A 22,828-nucleotide genomic window follows, 5' to 3' on the forward strand; every position below is an offset into this window, starting at 1 on the left:
AGGGTTCAAAACCTAGAAATCAATCATCCAAGGATAGATGATTAATTTTTGAAGCGGATTCGTTATTGTGTTCTCGTTGTGGTTATCACCTAAGGATAGGTGACGGTATTGTTTTTAAATCTAAACACAAGTAAACTTGTGTTGGGGTCCTAGAAAGTTATAGTCTAGGTCAAAGCATTGCTAATAACCTAATTCCCTATAACCATTGGCTCTGATACCAACTCTTCTGTCACACCCCGACCACGTTAAAACAACAAACCGTGGCGGAAACGTCAGGGAGTGTTGTAACAGAATCATCGTTTCACAACCATGGTAGTTAAAAGTTTCGTTTTATTGAAATATTATGCAATGTACATTGTCTTTAAACCAAAACAAACGAACTACACATTGTTTATAACTGTTTTTAAGTCACTAAGGCCTCGTCCAGGTCCTATGTGACACAAGCTTCCTAGCAAGCAACATCAAGCAATACCACTTGAAACATATGTAAAAATAAAGTCAGCAAAGAAATGCTGGCGAGTACATAGGTTTTATGGGAGTATCGGATTCATGGCTCGTTTATATGTTGCAGTACCTCGTTAGACTACAAGAGTCAAAATACAAACCTCGTTTTGAAAAGTGTATTGCAACATAATTAACCAACTCAAATCAAGAGGGTTATAGTTTATAAAATATCGTAGCCATGACTCTTAACCTAAAAACATTTGTTTTAGTATAACAACTTGTAAACATCACGTAAAAACTCGTTAATAAAACTCGTATGGTTTATATCGTTTCGAAAACCTCGTTGTGTGACATTGTTTCAAAATCGTTTCCCCAGTGAACTAAATAATGACACTCAATGTAATATGATAGAAGCACTTATATATAAGATGTACCAGCGGCGTATCTACCATGATTCTATCATACTACATGTGACACCTGTGTCACCACGAGCACCAAACAAATGCCAAGTCAATGAAATATTGTGTTTCATACTTGGGATTTGTATAAATATGTGTATCTTTTGCACATATCAATTCTCGTTCAATTCCGAGCTTTAAATCGCTTTCTGGAAAGTTATACGCGCACTGATGCGTAAACCTAATCAGTTTAATGCGACAAACACTCCGGAATAGTGAAATAGGCTTAACATACCTTAAATAACCTTTACATAACTTAGAAATAAGTTTTGGAAGGTTTGGTATGGCATAAACAAGTTTATTCGATCGCAGGGACTATTTGCGTCAAACTACGAAACTTTACCGATTCATAAGGAAACGTACAGTCTGAAACTTGATCATAAGTTAAACATGCCATATATAACCTAAACATGGCTTAGAAATAAGCTTTGATAGGTTCGGTGTGCGAAAACACGCTTATATGATCTTACAGGGACTAAAAGTGTCAAAAACGGCGTAAGTTTGCATTTTCGCGCATATCTTATGTTCTGGACACATCTGGACATCCAAAATTTTTGTACACACTAAAATATTTTTATTTTAGTGATCTCCATGCAAAAATCCTATTCGTCGCTTAATTTGGTTCGTTTTCACGTCCGTTTGAGTTTCGTCGTAATTTAACGAACAACGCGACCGTACGACCAAACAAGCCGACATCCAAGAGTGTTCCAAGCATATTTTGAGTCCTCTAAACTTTATTGACCTTGTAGAGCCTTGAAAATGGCTTAACAGGTGTCAAAAGTGCCAAAAATGGACTCGAATGCATGCAGGGACCAAAACTGTCATTTTTCAAACTTGTGCTGAACTGGGGAGTTAATGCGGGCCGCGTGAGCCCACCCCCATATCTCAAGCGGGCCGCCTGAGCAGCCCAGTAACCAGAAAGTGTGTTTTCAGCAACTGTTTGCAAATTCAGGGGCTGTTTTGGTAAATTCTTGGTGTGTTGAGCAAGTTTGTGTGTTCACCAAGGCTCCTAATCAGTTTGTAACAAATGGATGGCCATGATTTATTGCTTAATGGTTAAACAAACCACTTGTGATGATCTTGTTCATCACCAACAACTATAAATAGCTTGGCCAACTTCCTCATTCTTTGCTCATTTCCTTCTCTTCACCTCTCTAATCTGATTTGGGAGCTTTCTAATCTGCTTGGAACTTTATTCTTTGTAGAAAAGATAGCTAGGACCCTTTGTAAGTCTTCTTTCATGCTTGTTCTTTATGTTTAAGCAGAAAGTCAAACAGTTTGGCCAATAGTTTGACTTTCGGTTTTGACCATCACTTGGTCAAGTCAAAGTTCAATTGAACTTTGACACGTGATTGTAATCACGATAGTTATAATCCTTCGTGATTATAGCCGCTGATTACCACGCTAACTAGGTATAGTGTCGAGTCAAAGTTTCGGTCAAAATGCGTTTTAGCACGCATTTTGCAACGGAACTACTTTAGGGTATCAAAACACTTTGTTTTGATACCAAATCAGTAGGTTAAACATGTTTTGACATTTTTAACTCGACACTATTAGTTTAGTGCTTGTTTAGGGTCGTAAGGTAAGCGGTCTAAACAACCGCTTAGACTTTCGAACCCGACCCGTTTGGTCGATCTTTAGGATCCGACCAAGCTTAGCTAGTGATCATAGTTGCTTAGGGAATAACCACTGAGGTTATACCTTATGATCACATAGGATTGGTTAGTCGTATGCTAGTTAGCTTGTATGCCCATAGGAAATGACCAAAATGCCCTTTTGAAGCTAAAATCCGTATTTTGACTATATGAACATATTTTTGACATATAATCTGATTTAGTAACATGTTTAGGGATAATTGGGCATGTAAGACTTGACATAGCACATAGTTAACCATCCGAACATAGTTCTACGCAAACGACGCATTATAGTGGTTTATACTACCATAATGGGTCGAAACGGGTCAATTGTTTTGGGGTGAAACATATATGCCTTATAAGATCTTCCTATCTTCATACTTGCAATCTCAAGTGAGTACATAGTCCCCTCTTTTACTGTTTTCAATTGTTTTGGGGTGAAACATATATGCCTATCTGTTATTTTCCTGATTTTAAACTATATGATTACACTTGCTTATTACATATACTTTTGTGAAATTAAACGATTACCTATGGTTTAAACACTGATTTTCCAAAACTTATAAAACAACTTGTTGAATTGTACCTATTTTATACATTGACCCAGCCGATTGGTTGTATGGCATAGGGCTATAGGACTAGACACCCCATTCCTCTTGTATGGAATGTCAGAAACCAAGTTATAACCAAATAGAAATTGCCTTCGTGGTATTTCTATAGTCTCCAAAGTGTAGTTTGATACACTAAGGCCTGATTGAATACCAAATCACACTCTTTTTTGTATATGTTGATATACTACAAAAGTACAGTTTGATGTACTCTCAAATGTGATCTACCAAAGTATATTTTGATATACTAAGTACAAAATCCAACATATGTTTTAACATACTACTTTGTTATTTACCAAAGCATAGTTGATATGCTATTTTTAAACCAAAGTATAGTTTGATATGCTACTGTTACCAAAGTATAGTTTGATATACTACCAACATTGTTATTTCATAAACCAAAGTATAATTTGATATACTACTAAAGCATAGTTGATATGCTATTTTTAAACCAAAGCATATTTGATATGCTATTTTCAAACCGAAGTATAATTTGATATACTACCAATACTTTTATCCTTAAACCAAAGTATATTTGAGAACCAAAACTATTATTTTAATTACTAAAGTATATTTCGATATACAATCCATTTAACTATTTCAAAACTAAAGTATACTTTGTTATACTATTTATACAAGCTTTTCAAAACCAAAGTGTATTTTTTGTCTATACTATAAACTCTTTTCCAAAACGACACGTTTTCAGAAACAAAAATTTTACATTAGATTCATGGTTATTTTGAAAACATAAAACTTTTGTCACATTATCCAAAGCCATGAATCTAATACACAAAATCCTATGTTACTCACAGCCATTTTTATGTTGACGTACCTATTTTCATATATGTTTCAGGTACTGCTGTGTGATGATTATTGATACATGCTTCACATAGGAGGGACCTGTGCCTTAGCGACTTTAAAACTAAGAAACAATTTATTTGTATTTATCTGATTTGTTCCAAAACATTGAGTTCAATAAATTAATAAAACAAAACTATTTGATCCATGGTTGTGAAACAATGATTCTGTTACAACACTCCCCGACGTTTCCGCCATGATTTGTTGTTTTACGTGGTCGGGGTGTGACACTACACCCGTCCCATTATCCAATCACTACCCAAAACCAATCGTTTATCCAAATCGTTTATCTCGTTTAAGTCGTCTCAAATCATTTAACTCGTCCCAAAATCGTATCCGTTTTAATAGTGAAACTAATTTTGGTCATCTCGCTAATAACATTCAAACCTTCGTGACTCGTCTAACTCGTTTCTCGCATTAACAAACCACCAAAGGGTAAGTTAACAATCACAGATTCGGTCGTTACCTACATAACCCCCACACATAACCATGGGTGTAGTCTTATAACGGGATTTGTCAGATCCTATGGTACCATAACCTAATACTGGTCGGCTCGGCCAAAGCTAATGAATGTCATTCGTTATGTAATTACAACCAACAAGTCTTGTTCACCTTATCGAAATCGTTATTAGTTTAGTATAAACCATCTTAATCGTTTTTGAAATCATCGTTTAAACCTTGAAATCGTTTTGTACATTTGAATCACCCCAAAACAATTGAAAACAGTAAAATAGGGGAACTATGTACTCACATTGAAGTGCAAAGTATCCTCAATCTAGAGAACTCAATAAGCTCAATCAAACCAAGGAAACTCAAGCAGCACCTAGTAATCGAATCGCTAGTTAAACAATAGACGCCTAAATCGGAAGATCGGAAAGAATGAGGTCTGGTAAACAAAATGAGTGTAGGAACTCATGTGATATGGTTTAACAAAGCCTACATTCTAAATCGGAACCTAACCTAAGTGCTTTTGACCCATTGCGACCCATCAAGGTAGCTTACGCTACTTTAAAGTGTCGTGCGCGTAAACGCGCGTTCAGGACGTCTAACTAGTCCTATGACAAGTATTATATGCCTAAATATGTTTAAATTGGTTGCATAATCAGTTTAGGTGACAAAAGTTAGGTTACATATGCTTAAAGTCCAATTATGCATGAAAAAGGGCATTTTGGTAATTTACCTAAGGCATATAATCTACCTATCATATAACTACTTAAACTCGGTGACCATAAGGTATAACCTCGGAAGGTTATTCCCTATGCAATTATGGTCACTAACCATGCTTGGTCGGATCTTAAAGATCAACCAAACGAGTCGAGTTCGAAAGTCTAAGCGGTGGTTTAGATCGCTCGACTTACGACTCTAAACAAGCACTAACTAAAAGTGACGAGCTAAACATGTCAAAACATGTTTAACCTACTGATTTGGTATCAAAACAAAGTGTTTTGATACCTATTAGTAGTTCCGTTGCAAAATGCGTGCTAAAACGCATTTTGACCGAAACTTTGACTCATCACTACACCTAGTCAACGTGGTAATCAGTAGGTATAGTCACTAAGGACTATAACCAACGTGATTATGCTCATGTTGCGAAGTTCAAACGAACTTCTCGTTGACCAACTCGTGGTCAAAGCTGAAAGTCAAACTATATTTGACTTTCAAACTGAGAAAGCAATAAAAAGAATGAAAGAATGCTCACTATGGGTCCTTGCTATCTTTTCTACAAGAAAACCAAGTTCCAATCAGTTGAGAGAGCTCCCAAACCAGATTGTAGAGAAGAGAAGAATGAATGAGCAAAGAAAATGGAAGAGAGCATGGCTATATATACTTGTTGCAACTCCACAAGATTATTACACATGTTTGTGTAGCCTCCAAGCATTAGATTATAGCCATACAATTGTTAGGAGCTGATTAGTAACCTTGGTGATCACTTAAACTTGCCCATCACACAAAAGAATTACCATAACAGCCCCTAAACTATCAAACAATTGCTAAAATAAGTTTTCTGGTCGCTGGTGTCTTCACACGGCCCGCGTAAGGGACAGGGGCAGGCTTACGCGCCCCGCCTGGCCCTCCCAGATCAGCCAAAGTTTGAAATTTGGCAGTTTAGGTTCCTGCATGTGTTTGAGCTCATTTCAGGCCTTTTTAACCCCTGTTAAGCCATTTTCAAGGCTCTACAAGGTCAATAAAGTTTAGAGGACTCAAAATATGCTTGGAACACTCTCGAATGTCGGCTCGTTTGGTCGTACGGTCGCGTTGTTCATTAAATTATGACGAAACTCAAACGGACGCGAAAACGATCCAAATTAAGCGACGAATGGAATTTTTGCATGCCGATCACTAAAATAAAAATATTTTAGTGTGTACAAAAATTTTGGGTGTCTAGATGTGGTCAGAATGTAAGATATGCGCGAAAATGCAAACTTACGTCGTTTTTGACACTTTTAGTCCCTGTAAGATCAAATAAGCATATTTTTGCACACTGAACCACTCAAAGCTTATTTCTAAGCTATGCTTAGGTTATTTATGCTATGTTTAGCTTATGATCAAGTTCCAGACTGTTCGACACCATACGAGTCGGCATAGCTTCGCAGTTTGACATAAATAGTCCCTGCGATCGAATAGATTTGCTTTCAACACACCGAACCATCCAAAACTTATTTCTAAGTTATGTGAAGGTTATTTAAGGTATGTTAAGCCTATTTCACTATCCCGGAGTGTTTGTCGCATTAAACTAACTGCATTTACGCACCAGTTTGCGTATAACTTTCCAAAATGCGATTTAAAGCTTGAAATCGGAATCGAATCGAATTGTAAAATAACCAAACACAAATACACACATAATAACACCAGAACACATTGTATTATTGATAATTAACATTGTTTTGCATTGTTCATCGATTAAAGAGCACAGTTGTCACAACATTTCAGATTACTTCTCGGATTGACACTGTTTCGAATCGCTGCTGGGGTTTTCGAATTGGAACACTGTTTCGAATTACTGCTGGGATTTTTGAATTTGACCACTGTTTCGAGAAGGACTGTTCTGAATTGAGATTTTGAATCAACTTGATTTCGAATTGGAACATTGTTTTAAGAAGGACTGTTTCGAGAAGGACTGTTCACATTATTTTAAAATACATCTAAATTAGTATTTAGTAAATTTTAAAAATGATGAACACAAATGGACTGATGATTACTACGGACCTCACCAATGCTACCCTGGCTGCCATTCATTCTCAAACATTGGCTCTTCATCAGGAACTTGACCAGATTATTGGTACTTCTACCAAAGTTCCAAGGCTGCTATGGGGATGATTACTATGAGTGGAAGTTTCAGTTCGAACAGTACAAAAAAGCAAAGGAATTGAGTGTTTGGAGGTGTGTTAGAGATGGACCTCGAACCATAATGTATGCTGCTGAAGCTGATTCGTTAACTCCAGTCCTAAAACCTAAGAATTTGTTTACGGAAGAGGACAAGAAGATTCAAGAAGATGATGATAAGGCCATGGCAATTCTTACTATGGCACTCGGTCCAGACATCTCCATTACTGTTAGGAACTGTAAGAATGCTCAGGAGGTGTAGAATGAGCTTCAAAAATTATATTATGGAAATGCTGATATGAAGGCCAGTCGAGTGAACATGTTGAACCAGCAGTTTAGTTCTTTTAACCACATTTATGGTGAAACCATCGAAAATCAGATCAGAAGGTTCCTTAAACTGGTCTCACAGATGATAAGTGCCGGTATCACCATTACAATTAGTGGAATGAATTGTCAACTTCTGAACCCCTTCCCAAAGAATTGGGATGCTGATGTTGCTATGATCAAGTGTACGAAGAACTTGAATGATGTTACACTTACTGAGCTAATCGCTATAATCAAGTCATGTGAAATTGATGTGTGTAAAATGCAACATATAAATTACATCAATTAAGGCATAAAACTAACCCTTTTTAGTACTAATGTTGGAAAAAGTGTGCTTTTGTCTTCCTTTTGTATTTTCAGGGTTAAAAGAGCTTAAATGAACAAAGAAGCAAAGACCCAACCAAATCTAACAATAGTACAAGAAAAAGCAATAAATGTGGCATGCCCGACCCCTCGACAGCATCTTCCCAAGCAAAAACAAGAGATCAGAAGGCTGAACACGCCCCGTGCTCAATAAACACAGGGGTGTGCCCAAGTGTCTGAAGAAAAGACAAAGTTGTAGAAGCTTCTATTTCCCAACACGGGGGCGTGCCCACCGGACAGGGGGCCGTGGTCAACGCTAAGATTCGCAGAATCCAAGCAAATCTTGATAGTACAGATATGCTTATGCACACGGGGCCGTGCCCAGCGGACACGGGGGCGTGGTCAACTAATGCAGACAAACTGCATTTAATAAAGAAAGAGAAGATGGGTGGACATGGGGCTGTGCCCAATGGAAACGAGGCCGTGTCCGGGCTTCTGTGCAGGCTATAAATAGAGGTGCTTGGTTCACTTTAAAGGCGTCCCTTGACAAACCACCTCTCTCACACTTCACCCACCCACCATGTTGATGCACGAATGTCTAAAGCCTACGTCTTAGTCTTAGTCAAGCTTGTTTAGGGTCTAGGGATCATATGTGTTAATTATGTATAGTATAGGGGGCTGATTGTAATTTTTGTATTGTAATGTTCTGATTCCGCTCCTAATGACATGTTGTCATTTGGAGTGAAATCACAACTTAGTGATTCCGCCCGAAATGACAAAGTGTCATTAGGAGCGGAATCAGCCCCACTATATATAGTCCAGTTTATTTTCTCATTTGTATCTGAATGTCGACCGTGTAGCCGAACTGCTGCCGAATTTTTCTGAGAAGTATTAATGAGAAAACGTGTTTAAAGTAATCTACATTCTGTTTCTACTCCATTCTACTTTGATTCAAGCTGTTTGTGTATTTCTGCTGCATAAACAGTGGTGTTTAGCTCTGATTGACTCAATTGATCGTCAATAACGATCCTACAATTGGTATCAGAGCCAGTTATGAGCTAGAATACCAGAATCAAAGTTTTTTCACTACATTTTTTGAGTTTCTGGACATTGCCACAGACAAAATGGACTGAACTTGGGACATATTGTTTAAAATTGACAATTAACAAACCCTTGAGAGTTTCAGATCAAAATACAGCTTAAAAGTGGTTAAAAATGGTTCGAAACCTGATTCCGCTCGAAACAGCATTCGTTTGATTCCGCTCGTAATTCTGAGCGAAATCAGGTTCTTCATTTGAAAAGTTTAATTCCGCCCCAAACGGTAGAAGCGGAATCAGTGATTCCGCTCGAATTTTCTGATTTCGCTCGAGATTCATTTGTGATTCCGCTCGGAATTACTTGTTGATTTCGCTCCAAATAATTTTTTTCTGATTTCACTCGAGGGTTAATATCTGATTTCGCTCCAAATTAAAACTGTGATTTCGCCTGAAATTTTAAAAGTTTGATTTCGCCTGAAAAGTCATTTTAAGTGTAAAATCACGGTTTGAAGGTTTAAGTCCGTGTCGTTCGTGATATCGGGTTGGGAATTCAATCTGTGTAAAAAGTTGTTCAGTAAAAGTAACCTGTTTGTCAAAAAGTTAAAAATTTTTCAGAATTTGTCACCTAAAATGGAAAATCAAGATTTTTACAATCTTTTTGCGGGTAGCGGCATGACGGCAACACAAAATCCGGCAAGCATAGTTCAAAATGTCAACATGGAGAATGAACTAGGAACAATGCAGAAACCGCCAAAGCTTATGAACTTGGACGAGTATGCCGGATGGTCGGGTCGATTCAAGAATTGGGTACAAGCCAACCATTTTGAGTGTTGGATGAAAATAGAGAAAAAATATGTTCCACCTGTTGATGGATTGGGATTACAGAAAGGCATTGGAAGTTTGACTGAGACTGAACAGAATGATTTTAAGGCGGAGAAGAAGATGGTCAGTATTCTCCAACAGTCCATAAAAGAAGATACTCTTGTGCTGTTACAACATGATGACGACTCACAATCGATGTTGCAAGCATTAAAGTTGAAGTTCCAAGGCAGCGTTTCTATGATCAAAAGCAAGAAAGCCCTAATCAAGAAAGAGTTCGACATCTTTACTGGGATGAAGGGTGAAAGGACGAAGCAGTTGATTGAACGTTATTGCCATCTTGTGGTAGAGATGAAAAGATTGGAGATTACAAAGACAGACGAGGAATGGATCGACAAGTTGTCCGATGCATTACCTTATGATGAATGGGGCACGTACTTAATGATGTTGAAAAACAACTCGGATTTCGAGAATTTGAATCTCAGCGCATTCATTGAAAAGATAGAAGCTCATGAATTGGAATTGTTGATAAGGAAGTTGAATTCAGCAAGTGTACAACAAGATGTATCTTTGTACTATAAAGGTAGCACACATGTTACAACAAATCAGAGTCCAAAGATACAAACGGGTTTCAGTGCTGATACAAATTCAAGTGTTTCTACAAATACTCCACAATCAAAGAAGTCTTCACCGTTTGCGAACTATGAGCCAAACTTCAAAGCTCTAGAGCAGCAATCACCGCAAAGCTCTACAAGTTCCAACAATCAGGCTTACGTTTCTGGGGTGCAATGCAACATCGCGGTGAATATTAAGAACATAAATGAAATTACTAAAACAGCCGCGAAACAACACATTGCTTTACTGGCTTCCGTTTTAGAGGCGTATGAAGGTTTAGTGGCGGGCAGGATCGGTAATCCGGATATGACAAAAGAGGATTACGACCAGATCGACCCCAAGGAGCTTGAATTGATTGATATAAAATGGTGCATGGCAAGTTTGGTTAGAAGGGCACAACGATTTATGGAGATCACAGGCAGAAACAGTCTCTCAGGTCCTGATCAAAAGCTAGGGTTTGACAAATCAAAGGTTACCAGTTTCAAGTGTAAGGAACGTTGTCATTTCAAGAGAGAATGCCCGAACCGTGAAGTAAACAACCATCAGAACCCGTTTACAAACGATTATTACAGGCAGGCGATCTATCATCGGCATAACCAACAACCTGCTGTTCAGAGGCCGCAAATCGAAAACAAACCGGAGAAGGCTCTCATAGTGAATCAGAACGATGAAAAAGTAGCCGAAGGTTTTACCTGGGATAAATACATTCCGGGAAGTGATGGGTAGGCCATGATGGCAGAAATAGTTGAAGTACCGGAGATGGTGACGGAGCTAGAAATGATTGTTGAAGATGTTCCGGTTGAGAACGTGGTTGACATTGAAGAAATCGCTACAGAAGTTTACTATTACCAGTCAGAAAAGGAGGTATTGGCAAGTTCTATGAAATCGATAATGCCTCCTAAAGTGTTTGAATCTTTTGCAGGTTATTTCGAAGAACCGACGACTGGATCGTGTCCAAGATACGAAGAAAAGAAAGAAGTTGTCGAGGAAATGATAGACGTGACAAAAGAGTTGACTGGAGGGACATTGAAAGATATCGCTGACAAAGCTCTCATGGGAAAGCTAAAAGAGGTAGACACAGAACTCGAGAAGTCAGAGTCTGTCAGTACCGTGTCAGTCAAACAGGAATCTGATTAGAAATCTGGAGTTCGGGAGGTTAAAGTGTCTGAGTCTGAGTTGAAAAATGTCGGTAAACAAGATGTGAAAATTGTTTGTGATGAACAGGTTGTTGAGAAAGTCGTTTCAATCCCTGAAATGTCACACCCCGACCGCGTATAACATGCAACCGCGGCGGAAACGTCGGGGAGTGTTGGGACATAATTAATTGTTTCATAACCATGGCATACAAAGTTGTATTTTATTTATAAACAAGAGTGTTATATTGTTTTAAACAGGAAACAAAGAGTTCATAACATAATTAAACTAGTCTATCTTCATTTTTAGTCTCTAAGGCACAGGTCCGCCCAAGTGTCACGATCATCATCCTATGGAAAAGCTCCTGAAAACACATGTGAAAGTAGGTACGTCAGCATAAAAATGCCTGTGAGATACATAGGTTTTGTGAAAATGGGATTCATTACTTGAGTTTAAAGAAAAACGTTCAATAACAGTCAGTCATGAACCTTGTAAATTTTTTAGTCTTGTAAATCATATGAGAAACGATGAGATCAGATGATATGTATAAATAAAATGTAAGGTTAAACGAATACCCAAGTAAAATGAGTTGTATAAGATAAGTTGTTTGTAAAAAACAATGTCTTGTGAAAAGTATGTTATTGTATAATACGTAATATGTCTAAACTGAAATGATTTAAATAATGCTACGATAGGTAATATTATACAAACATTTATATATAGGAAGTACCGGCGGCGTATCCACCATGTTTGTATCATATCACATACGCCGCGTTACTCAAACCATTTACCCAAACCAACCACCATGTAAATTGTTCATGTATAAATCAATTGTCAAGTGTTATTGTGTAAACCATATCAAAATGTCTATGTTCGATGTAAACCACCAAATGTGTATATCAATGTCAAAATGTTTATGTTTAATGTAGATCATGTAATGTATACCCAAAATATATCATGTATGGTAAGTGAATTATATCAACTAAACCATATGTAAAATGCACAAAAACAAGGTATTGAAGTAAAACATGGTTTAGATCAAAGTTATGTTTTGTGGAACAAATGCATGCTATAGTGATACAAACATTTATGTGGTGTTGTGAAAATGCATACATCCAAGCCTTGAGACTGTGGCGATAAACCCTTAAACAAATTAAAGGTTTATCTAAGTTATGTGTATCGAATTCGGTCATTCCTTTCATCCAAACCAACCTAGGATGTCCGGAATGGGAGTTGTCAATTCCTATGGTACCACTACCTACTAACGAATGGCGTAGCTAATGTTAATGAATGTATTGTTCCATGTTAAACAAACCAAATATCATATCGAAATGAAAGCATGTGATGTAAATAATTGTACTAAGTATGCACACAATGGGCATAAATAGCATGAAGTGTAATGTGAAACAATGTACTAAGTATGCACACAATGGGCATATATAGCATGAAATGTAATGTATAACAATGTACTAAGTACGCACACAATGGGCATACATAGCATGAAATGTAATGAAATCATGTACTATAATGTACTAACGAACATAGCAGGTATATGATGTGAAAATATGGAAAGCATGAAAGTAACAAGTAGGCACATGTGTTTCACCCCAAAACAGTTTGGAAAACAGTAAAAGAGGGGTCTATGTACTCACATAGACACCTTGAAAGCATTTGAAAGATGGGGTTCTATGTACTCACCTGAGATTGCTTTGTAGTTCTTGTATAACAACCAAATAACGCTAGGGATCACGGATATCAACGGCACCTAATACAGGTAACTATGTTAATATACCGGACCTAAATCGGAGGATCGGATAGTATGCGGGTTCGTAAACCAAACGAGTATGGAGACTCGTGTAATATGGTTTAACAAAGCCTACATACTAAAATGAAACCTAACCTAAGTGCTTACGACCCATTACGACCCGTTTAGGTAGCTTATGCTACCTTAACGCGTCGTTCGCGTAGAACGCGTTTGGAACGCCTAACATCGTGACCATAAGGTATAACCTCGGAAGGTTACAGCTAGGGTCACCTAATGTGTTTGGTCGGATCCTAATGATCGACCAAATGGGTCGGGTTCGAAAGTATAAGCGATTGTTTAGATCGCTTACCTTACGACCTAATATAAGCACTAAACTAAAAGTGACGAGCTAAGCATGTTAACACATGCTTAACTAAGTTTAGAAAACAGGTTTGGTATCAAAACAAACGGTTTTGATACCCATGAGTAGTTTGGTTACAAAATACGCAAGAATGCGCGTTTTGGCCGAAACTACGACTCGTCACTGAGCCTAGATAACGTGGTAATCAGTAGGTATAGTCGCCATGGACTATAACCATCGTGATCACGCCCACGTTATGAAGTTCCAACGAACTTCGTGTTGACCATAAGCTGGTCAATGCAGAAAGTCAAACAAAGTTTTACTTTAGCACAAGAAAGCGATTAAAAGAACGAAAGAACACTTACGAAGGGTCCCCGAAAGCTAAACTTGATCCAGGAGCTCAGGTATGAAGCAATGGCATCAACTTAGAGCTCTTTGATCAGTTTTGTTGGTTTTAACACAAATGGGGGGGGGGTATTTATAGGAAAAGCAAGACCATTAGGATCGTTTCTTGAATATCGTGCCACGATCTCATGCGTACACTTGTCAAGATGTTATGGTATCATATGGTGACCCTAACTCCAGAGGTTGTGAAAGGGCATTGCCCTTTGGAGTGATTGAAAGGCCAAATTCAGCTAAAAAACGAGTTTCTGCATCTGCAGGGCTCACGCGGCCCGCGTCAGCATACAGGCAAAACTCAGGCGGGCCGCCTGGCCTTGTCTGATCTGCACAACTTTCAAAAATGACTGTTTTGGTCCCTGTTGCATATTTAAGCCATTTCCAACACTTCTTAGGCCCGTAAAGCCAACTTTAAGGCCCTAAAATGATGCCTAAACATTGTGGACATGAAACATGCTCAAAAATATGCCGGATGTCGGTTCGTTTGGCCGTACGATCGCGATGTTCGCTTAATTACGACGGAATGCGCATAAGCGTGAAAGACGATCCAAATGACGCGACGAATGGATTTTTCTCATGCCAAACACTAAGGCATAATATAAGGATGCTTACATAAATTTTTGGATGTCCGGATGTATTCAGAACGTAAGTTATGCGCGAAAGTGCAAACTTATGCACTTTTTGACACTTTTAGTCCCTGAATGATCCAATAGTTTATTTTAGCATACCAAACCCCTCAAAGCTTGTTTCTAAGCTATGTAAAGGATATTCATGGTATGTTTAAGTTATGGATATGTTCCGGAATGTCTGTTTTAGTTCAAATTGGCATACTTTTGCAGTTTATCAAGTTTAGTCCCTGTAAGCGAATTAACTTGTTTTTGCTATACCAAAGCCTTCAAAACTTATTTCTAAGTTATGTAAAGGTTATTTAAGGTAGGTTGAGTATATGTTGATGTTCCGGAGTATTTTTCGCATTAAACACAAGATTGTTGAGCCTGGGAAATACGTGCTTGAATATCGGATTGAGCTTGAATAACAGATTGGACACGAACACAATGAAGCTTAGTACGTTCCTTGCGACTCAAAGCATCGGCTACGACATTCTCCTTACCAGGATGGTAGCGAATTTCGCAGTCATAGTCATTTAGAAGTTCAACCCAACGTCGTTGCCTCATGTTGAGCTCTTTCTGATTGAAGATATGCTGAAGACTTTTGTGGTCAGTGAAAACCACACACTTTGTACCGTACAAATAGTGTCTCCAAATCTTAAGAGCGAAGACAACTGCACCCAACTCAAGATCATGAGTGGTGTAGTTCTTCTCATGTACCTTCAACTGCCTTGATGCGTATGCTATGACTTTGTTTCTTTGCATCAGGACGCAGCCAAGACCCAATTTAGATGCATCGCAATAAACGACGAAATCATCATTGCCCTCAGGCAAAGTTAGGATAGGCGCATCGCAAAGTTTTTGTTTCAAAGTCAGAAACGCTTCCTCTTGCTTGAATCCCCAATCAAATGGCTTGTTCTTCTGAGTTAGAGCAGTTAGAGGAACTGCAATCTTCGAGAAATTTTCAATGAAGCGGCGGTAATAACCCGCTAGACCAAGAAAAGAACGAACTTCTGTAGGAGTAGTAGGTGTATCCCAATCCTTAATCGCACTGATCTTGGAGGGATCTACATGAATACCTTGTTCGTTGACAATATGTCCTAAGAATTGAACCTCTTTAAGCCAGAATTCACACTTGGAGAATTTGGCGAAAAGTTGCTCTTTCTTTAGGAGTTCCAACGTAAGACGAAGATGTTGCTGATGATCAGCTCGCGTCTTAGAATATATCAAAATGTCATCAATGAAAACGATGATGAACTTATCCAAATAAGGTTTGCAGACCCTGTTCATCAAGTCCATGAAAACAGCAGGAGCATTAGTCAAACCGAATGGCATGACTGTGAACTCATAATGCCCATAGAGAGTACGGAACGCTGTCTTGGGAATATCTTCTTCATACACATGAAGTTGATGATATCCAGATCGCAGATCAATCTTTGAAAAATAAGAAGTGCCTTGCAATTGATCAAAGAGATCATCGATGCGAGGTAGGGGATATCGATTCTTGATGGTAAGCTTGTTAAGCTCACGATAATCGATACACATCCTAAAAGATCCATCCTTCTTCTTGACAAAGAGAATGGGAGCACCCCAAGGTGAAAAGCTAGGACGGATAAAACCTTTATCAGAGAGCTCCTGAAGCTGCTTAGATAATTCTTGCATCTCAGACGGTGCAAGACGGTATGGAGCTCTGGCAATGGGATTTGCACCAGGTACGAGATCAATACGGAACTCGACTTGGCGTGCTGGGGGTAGACCAGGTAACTCTTCAGGGAAAACCTCTGAATAATCCCGAACGACAGGAATATCTTGAATAGACTTACCTTTGCCCTTATCTGCTACAATATGTGCCAAAAAGGCCACATAGTTCTTTCGCAGATACTTCCGAGCCTTAAAACAAGACATGAGTTTGAGACCAGCAGCAGGTTTCTCACCATGAACCTGTAGGATCTCACCTGACGAAAGCGGCATGCGAATGATCTTCTCAAAACAAACTATCTCTGCGCGATACTTGGCTAACCAATCCATACCCACAATAACGTCAAAGCTTCCAAGTTGCATAGGCGTGAGGTCAATAGGAAAAAGATGGTTGTTAAGGTTCAACTGGCAGTTGCGGAGAACAGAATCAAGAACAATGGGTTCACCGCTCGCCACTTCTACTGTCAATGGTTTACCTAGTTTCGTTCTAGACACTCAAAGCAATGGTTCAAAAGATAACGACACAAAACTCTTATCGGCACCCGAATCAAAAAGAACAGATGCTGGCTGATTATTAATAAAGAACGTACCGTTCACCACATTATCATCTGCTTGTGCCTCTTGTGCGTTCATGTTGAAGACTCGACCTCGAGCCTGAGCCTGATTCTGATTGGCATTCTGATTCTGGTTGGCTAGCCTTGGGCACCGATTTCTGTAATGGGTCAGATCCCCATAGTTATAACAAGCACCTGGTGGGTAGTGTGGTCGTGCAGCTTGACCCTGTTGCTGAGCAGGAGGCTGAGCAACTTGTTGAGCCGGGTTCTGAATTACGCGATTTTGAGCAAACCGACAAACATCGGCAAGATGACCTGACTTCCCATAGTTAGTACAGAAACGGCACTGATGTTGCGGCTGATGGTGACTATTGCATCTATTGCACAAAGGTGCATTCCCTGAATAGGGCTTCTTCGCTGGAGGCTGTGCGGGTTGGTTGGGAGCTGCCTGGTTAGCTTGGGCAGTGACAGCATAGTTTTAGGAAGCCTTACGCTTCCTTGCTCTTTTCAATGAACCAGAATCCTTTCCATTTTTGTTTTGACCTTTCTTGCTATCTTCCTTGTCAGACAATTGTTTCTTGCCCTTGTCACCCTTCCTGTGTAATTTATTCTTCCGAATCTGCGACTCAGTCAATGTTGCTGATAACTCGATCGCCTGACGGAGTGTGGTAGGGTTACTACCAGTAATGATGTCTTGTACCGAGTCAGGCAGGCCGTCGATGTACCTTTCGATAGCCTTGTCGAGTGGGGCAACCATTGTCAGGCAAAGCAGACTCAACTCCTCAAACCTATCAGTATATGCCTTGTGCTCGCCACTATCTTGTTTCAAATCATCAAACTCCTTCTCCACCGCTCGTTGTTCATGACGAGGACAAAACTCCCTCATCATAAGAGCTCTAAGTTCAGTCCATGTCTATGCTAGAGCAACTTCTGCACCACGGTCTCTCATTACCCCATTCCACCATGTAAGAGCCCTCTTTTGAAACACGCTCGAAGAAAACTCGACCTTGCGATTATCCGGACACTAAACGTGGCGAAAAGTATTCTCAATGCTCTCGAACCATTGAAGAAGCCCAGTTGCTCCCTCAGACCCACTAAACTTGAGTGGTTTAGCCGAGTTAAAATTCTTGAAATTGCATGGAGCATTGTTGTTGTTGTTGGCTTGGTTCCATTGAGCAAAGAGATTTGGGAATTGAGCAGCCATCTGCTGTGCAATAATTTCTTCCAGCTCGGCAGTAGCTATCTGGTTTTCGCGTCGAGGAGGCATTCTAAAAGAGGAAAACATGAAAGGAAACGAGTGAGATGATTGGGTGAAGAGGATGAAATGAAACAAAATCAACAAAAGCAAAGATGGTGGTTACGCATCGCAAAGCAAACAAGCGACACGCAATGTCTAGTCAAAGTAAATGGGTCAAATATAATGTATCGCGAAGACATGTTCGCCTATAAGTGAACACTCACCCCAAGAGTTCCCAGGTAAGAGTGACTGGTCCGATTATGTGGATTTGTACGAACACTCTAGCCTTAGACAGAAAACTCAGGGTACAGGCATTCACTCTTCCAGTTCGCACGTGTTCACACTTTAAAACCCGAAAACCTTGACGAGATTTTTTTTTGAAAATCCAAAGGGGTTCAAAACCTTATAACAGAGGGTTCAAAACCTAGTAATCAATCATCCTCGAACAGACGATTAATTTTCAAAGCGGATTCGGAACCGAAGTTCCCGTTGTGGTTATCACCTAAGGATAGGTGATGTGCATGTTTTAAAATCTAAACACAAGAAAGATATCGCTGACAAAGCTCTCATGGGAAAGCTAAAAGAGGTAGACACAGAACTCGAGAAGTCAGAGTCTGTCAGTACTGTGTCAGTCAAACAGGAGTCTGATTAGAAATCTGGAGTTCGGGAGGTTAAAGTGTCTGAGTCTGAGTTGAAAAATGTCGGTATACAAGATGTGAAAATTGTTTGTGATGAACAGGTTGTTGAGAAAGTCGTTTCAATCCCTGAAATGTCACACCCCGACCGCGTATAACATGCAACCGTGGCGGAAACGTCGGGGAGTGTTGGGACAGAATTAATTGTTTCATAACCATGGCATACAAAGTTGTATTTTATTTATAAAGAAGAGTGTTATATTGTTTTAAACCGGAAACAAAGAGTTCATAACATAATTAAACTAGTCTATCTTCATTTTTAGTCTCTAAGGCACAGGTCCGCCCTAGTGTCACGATCATCATCCTATGGAAAAGCTCCTGAAAACACATGTGAAAGTAGGTACGTCAGTATAAAAATGCCTGTGAGATACACAGGTTTTGTGAAAATGGGATTCATGACTTGAGTTTAAAGAAAAACGTTCAATAACAGTCAGTCATGAACCTTGTAAATTGTTTAGTCTTGTAAATCATATGAGAAACGATGAGATCAGATGATATGTATAAATTAAATGTAAGGTTAAACGAATACCCAAGTAAAATGAGTTGTATAAGATAAGTTGTTTGTAAAAAACAATGTCTTGTGAAAAGTATGTTATTGTATAATACGTAATATGTCTAAACTGAAATGATTTAAATAATGCTACGATAGGTAATATTATACAAACATTTACATATAGGAAGTGCCGGCGGCGTATCCACCATGTTTGTATCATATCACATACGCCGCGTTACTCAAACCATTTACCCAAACCAACCACCATGTAAATTGTTCATGTATAAATCAATTGTCAAGTGTTATTGTGTAAACCATATCAAAATGTCTATGTTCGATGTAAACCACCAAATGTGTATATCAATGTCAAAATGTTTATGTTTCATGTAGATCATGTAATGTATACCCAAAATATATCATGTATGGTAAGTGAATTATATCAACTAAACCATATGTAAAATGCACAAAAACAAGGTATTGAAGTAAAACATGGTTTAGATCAAAGTTATGTTTTGTGGAACAAATGCATGCTATACTGGTACAAACATTTATGTGGTGTTGTGAAAATGCATACATCCAAGCCTTGAGACTGTGGCGATAAACCCTTAAACAAATTAAAGGTTTATCTAAGTTATGTGTATCGAATTCGGTCATTCCTTTCATCCAAACCAACCTAGGATGTCCGGAACGGGAGTTGTCAATTCCTATGGTACCACTACCTACTAACGAATGGCGTAGCTAATGTTAATGAATGTATTGTTCCATGTTAAACAAACCAAATGTCATATCGAAATGAAAGCATGTGATGTAAATAATTGTACTAAGTATGCACACAATGGGCATAAATAGCATGAAGTGTAATGTGAAACAATGTACTAAGTATGCACACAATGGGCATATATAGCATGAAATGTAATGTATAACAATGTACTAAGTACGCACACAATGGGCATACATAGCATGAAATGTAATGAAATCATGTACTATAATGTATTAACGAACATAGCAGGTATATGATGTGAAAATATGGAAAGCATGAAAGTAACAAGTAGGCACATATGTTTCACCCCAAAACAGTTTGGAAAACAGTAAAAGAGGGGTCTATGTACTCACATAGACACCTTGAAAGCATTTGAAAGATGGGGTTCTATGTACTCACCTGAGATTGCTTTGTAGTTCTTGTATAACACCCAAATAACGCTAGAGATCACGGATATCAACGGCACCTAATACAGGTAACTATGTTAATATACCGGACCTAAATCAGAGGATCGGATAGTATGCGGGTTCGTAAACCAAACGAGTATGGAGACTTGTGTAATATGGTTTAACAAAGCCTACATACTAAAATGAAACCTAACCTAAGTGCTTACGACCCATTACGACCCGTTTAGGTATCTTATGCTACCTTAATGCGTCGTTCGCGTAGAACGCGTTTGGAACGCCTAACATCATGACCATAATGTATAACCTCGGAAGGTTACAGCTAGGGTCACCTAATGTGTTTGGTCGGATCGTAATGATCGACAAAATGGGTCGGGTTCGAAAGTATAAGCGATTGTTTAGATCGCTTACCTTACGACCCTATATAAGCACTAATCTAAAAGTGACGAGCTAAGCATGTTAACACATGCTTAACTAAGTTTAGAAAACAAGTTTGGTATCAAAACAAACGGTTTTGATACCCACGAGTAGTTTGGTTACAAAATACGCAAGAATGCGCATTTTGGCCGAAACTACGACTCGTCACTAAGCCTAGATAACGTGGTAATCAGTAGGTATAGTCGCCATGGACTATAACCATCGTGATCACGCTCACGTTATGAAGTTCCAACGAACTTCGTGTTGACCATAAGCTGGTCAACGTAGAATGTCAAACAAAGTTTGACTTTAGCACAAGAAAGCGATTAAAAGAACGAAAGAACACTTACGAAGGGTCCCCGAAAGCTAAACTTGATCCAGGAGCTCAGGTATGAAGCAATGGCATCAACTTAGAGCTCTTTGATCAGTTTTATGGGTTTTAACACAAATGGGGGGGGGGGGTATTTATAGGAAAAGCAAGACCGTTAGGATCGTTTCTTGAATATCGTGCCACGATCTCATGCGTACACTTGTCAAGATGTTATGGTATCATATGGTGACCCTAACTCCAGAGGTTATGAAATGGCATTGCCCTTTGGAGTGATTGAAAGGCCAAATTCAGCCAAAAAATGAGTTTCTGCATCTGCAGGGCTCACGCGGCCCGCGTCAGCATATAGGCAAAACTCAGGCGGGCCGCCTGGCCTTGTCTGATCTGCACAACTTTCAGAAATGACAGTTTTGGTCCCTGTTGCATATTTAAGCCATTTCCAACACTTCTAAGGCCCGTAAAGCCAACTTTAAGGCCCTAAAATGATGCCTAAACATTGCGGACATGAAAGATGCTCAAAAACATGCCGAATGTCGGTTCGTTTGGCCGTACGATCGCGATGTTCGCTTAATTACGAGGGAATGCGCATAAGCGCGAAATACGATCCAAATGACGCGACGAATGGATTTTTCTCATGCCAAACACTAAGGCATAATAAAGGATGCTTACATAAATTTTTGGATGTCTGGATGTATTCAGAACGTAAGTTATGCGCGAAAGTGCAAACTTGTGCACTTTTTGACACTTTTAGTCCCTGAATGATCCAATAGTTTATTTTAGCATACCAAACCCCTCAAAGCCTGTTTCTAAGCTATGTAAAGGATATTCATGGTATGTTTAACTTATGGATATGTTCCGGAATGTCTATTTTAGTTCAAATTGGCATACTTTTGCAATTTGTCAAGTTTAGTCCCTGTAAGCGAATTAACTTGTTTTTGCCATAGCAAAGCCTTCAAAACTTATTTCTAAGTTATCTAAAGGTTATTTAAGGTAGGTTGAGTATATGTTGATGTTCCGGAGTATTTGTCGCATTAAACTGAGTATGTTTACGCACCAGTTTGCGTATAATCCTCCAGAAAGCGATGTAGAGTTTAAAATCGAACAAAATCAAAAATTGAAAAATGTAAAACACAACCAAACAGACATTGGGATCAAATAACATTGTTTTATTGATAACTGAACTGTTCATGAAGATTTCGAGCACAAATGTTACATGAAACACCATGCCAGAAGTGTTTACAACCGTGCGTGGAGTGTCTTGAGAAAGACACTAAGTATCAGGAATTGAAACATCATGCAGATATGCTAAAATTTGACCTTGGACAAGTCAAAGAGGCTTATGATACTCTTGCCAGGTCAATTTAAATGATCTAAAAAGAGAGTGTTGAAAACGACAAAGCAACAAAATTGGTTAAAGCAACACTGTTTGATAAACAAGTTAAGGTTAATTTTCATCTAGACATGATCGCTTCACTAAAGAAAGAGCTTGAATTAGCTAAAATCGAAAATGAACGAATTGATAAAAAATTGATGAGTTATGTGGCTTCATCTTATGTTCTTGAACAGATTGTC

The sequence above is a fragment of the Helianthus annuus genome, chromosome 16 (genome assembly GCF_002127325.2).
Source record: "Helianthus annuus cultivar XRQ/B chromosome 16, HanXRQr2.0-SUNRISE, whole genome shotgun sequence".
Lineage (NCBI taxonomy): Eukaryota > Viridiplantae > Streptophyta > Magnoliopsida > Asterales > Asteraceae > Helianthus > Helianthus annuus.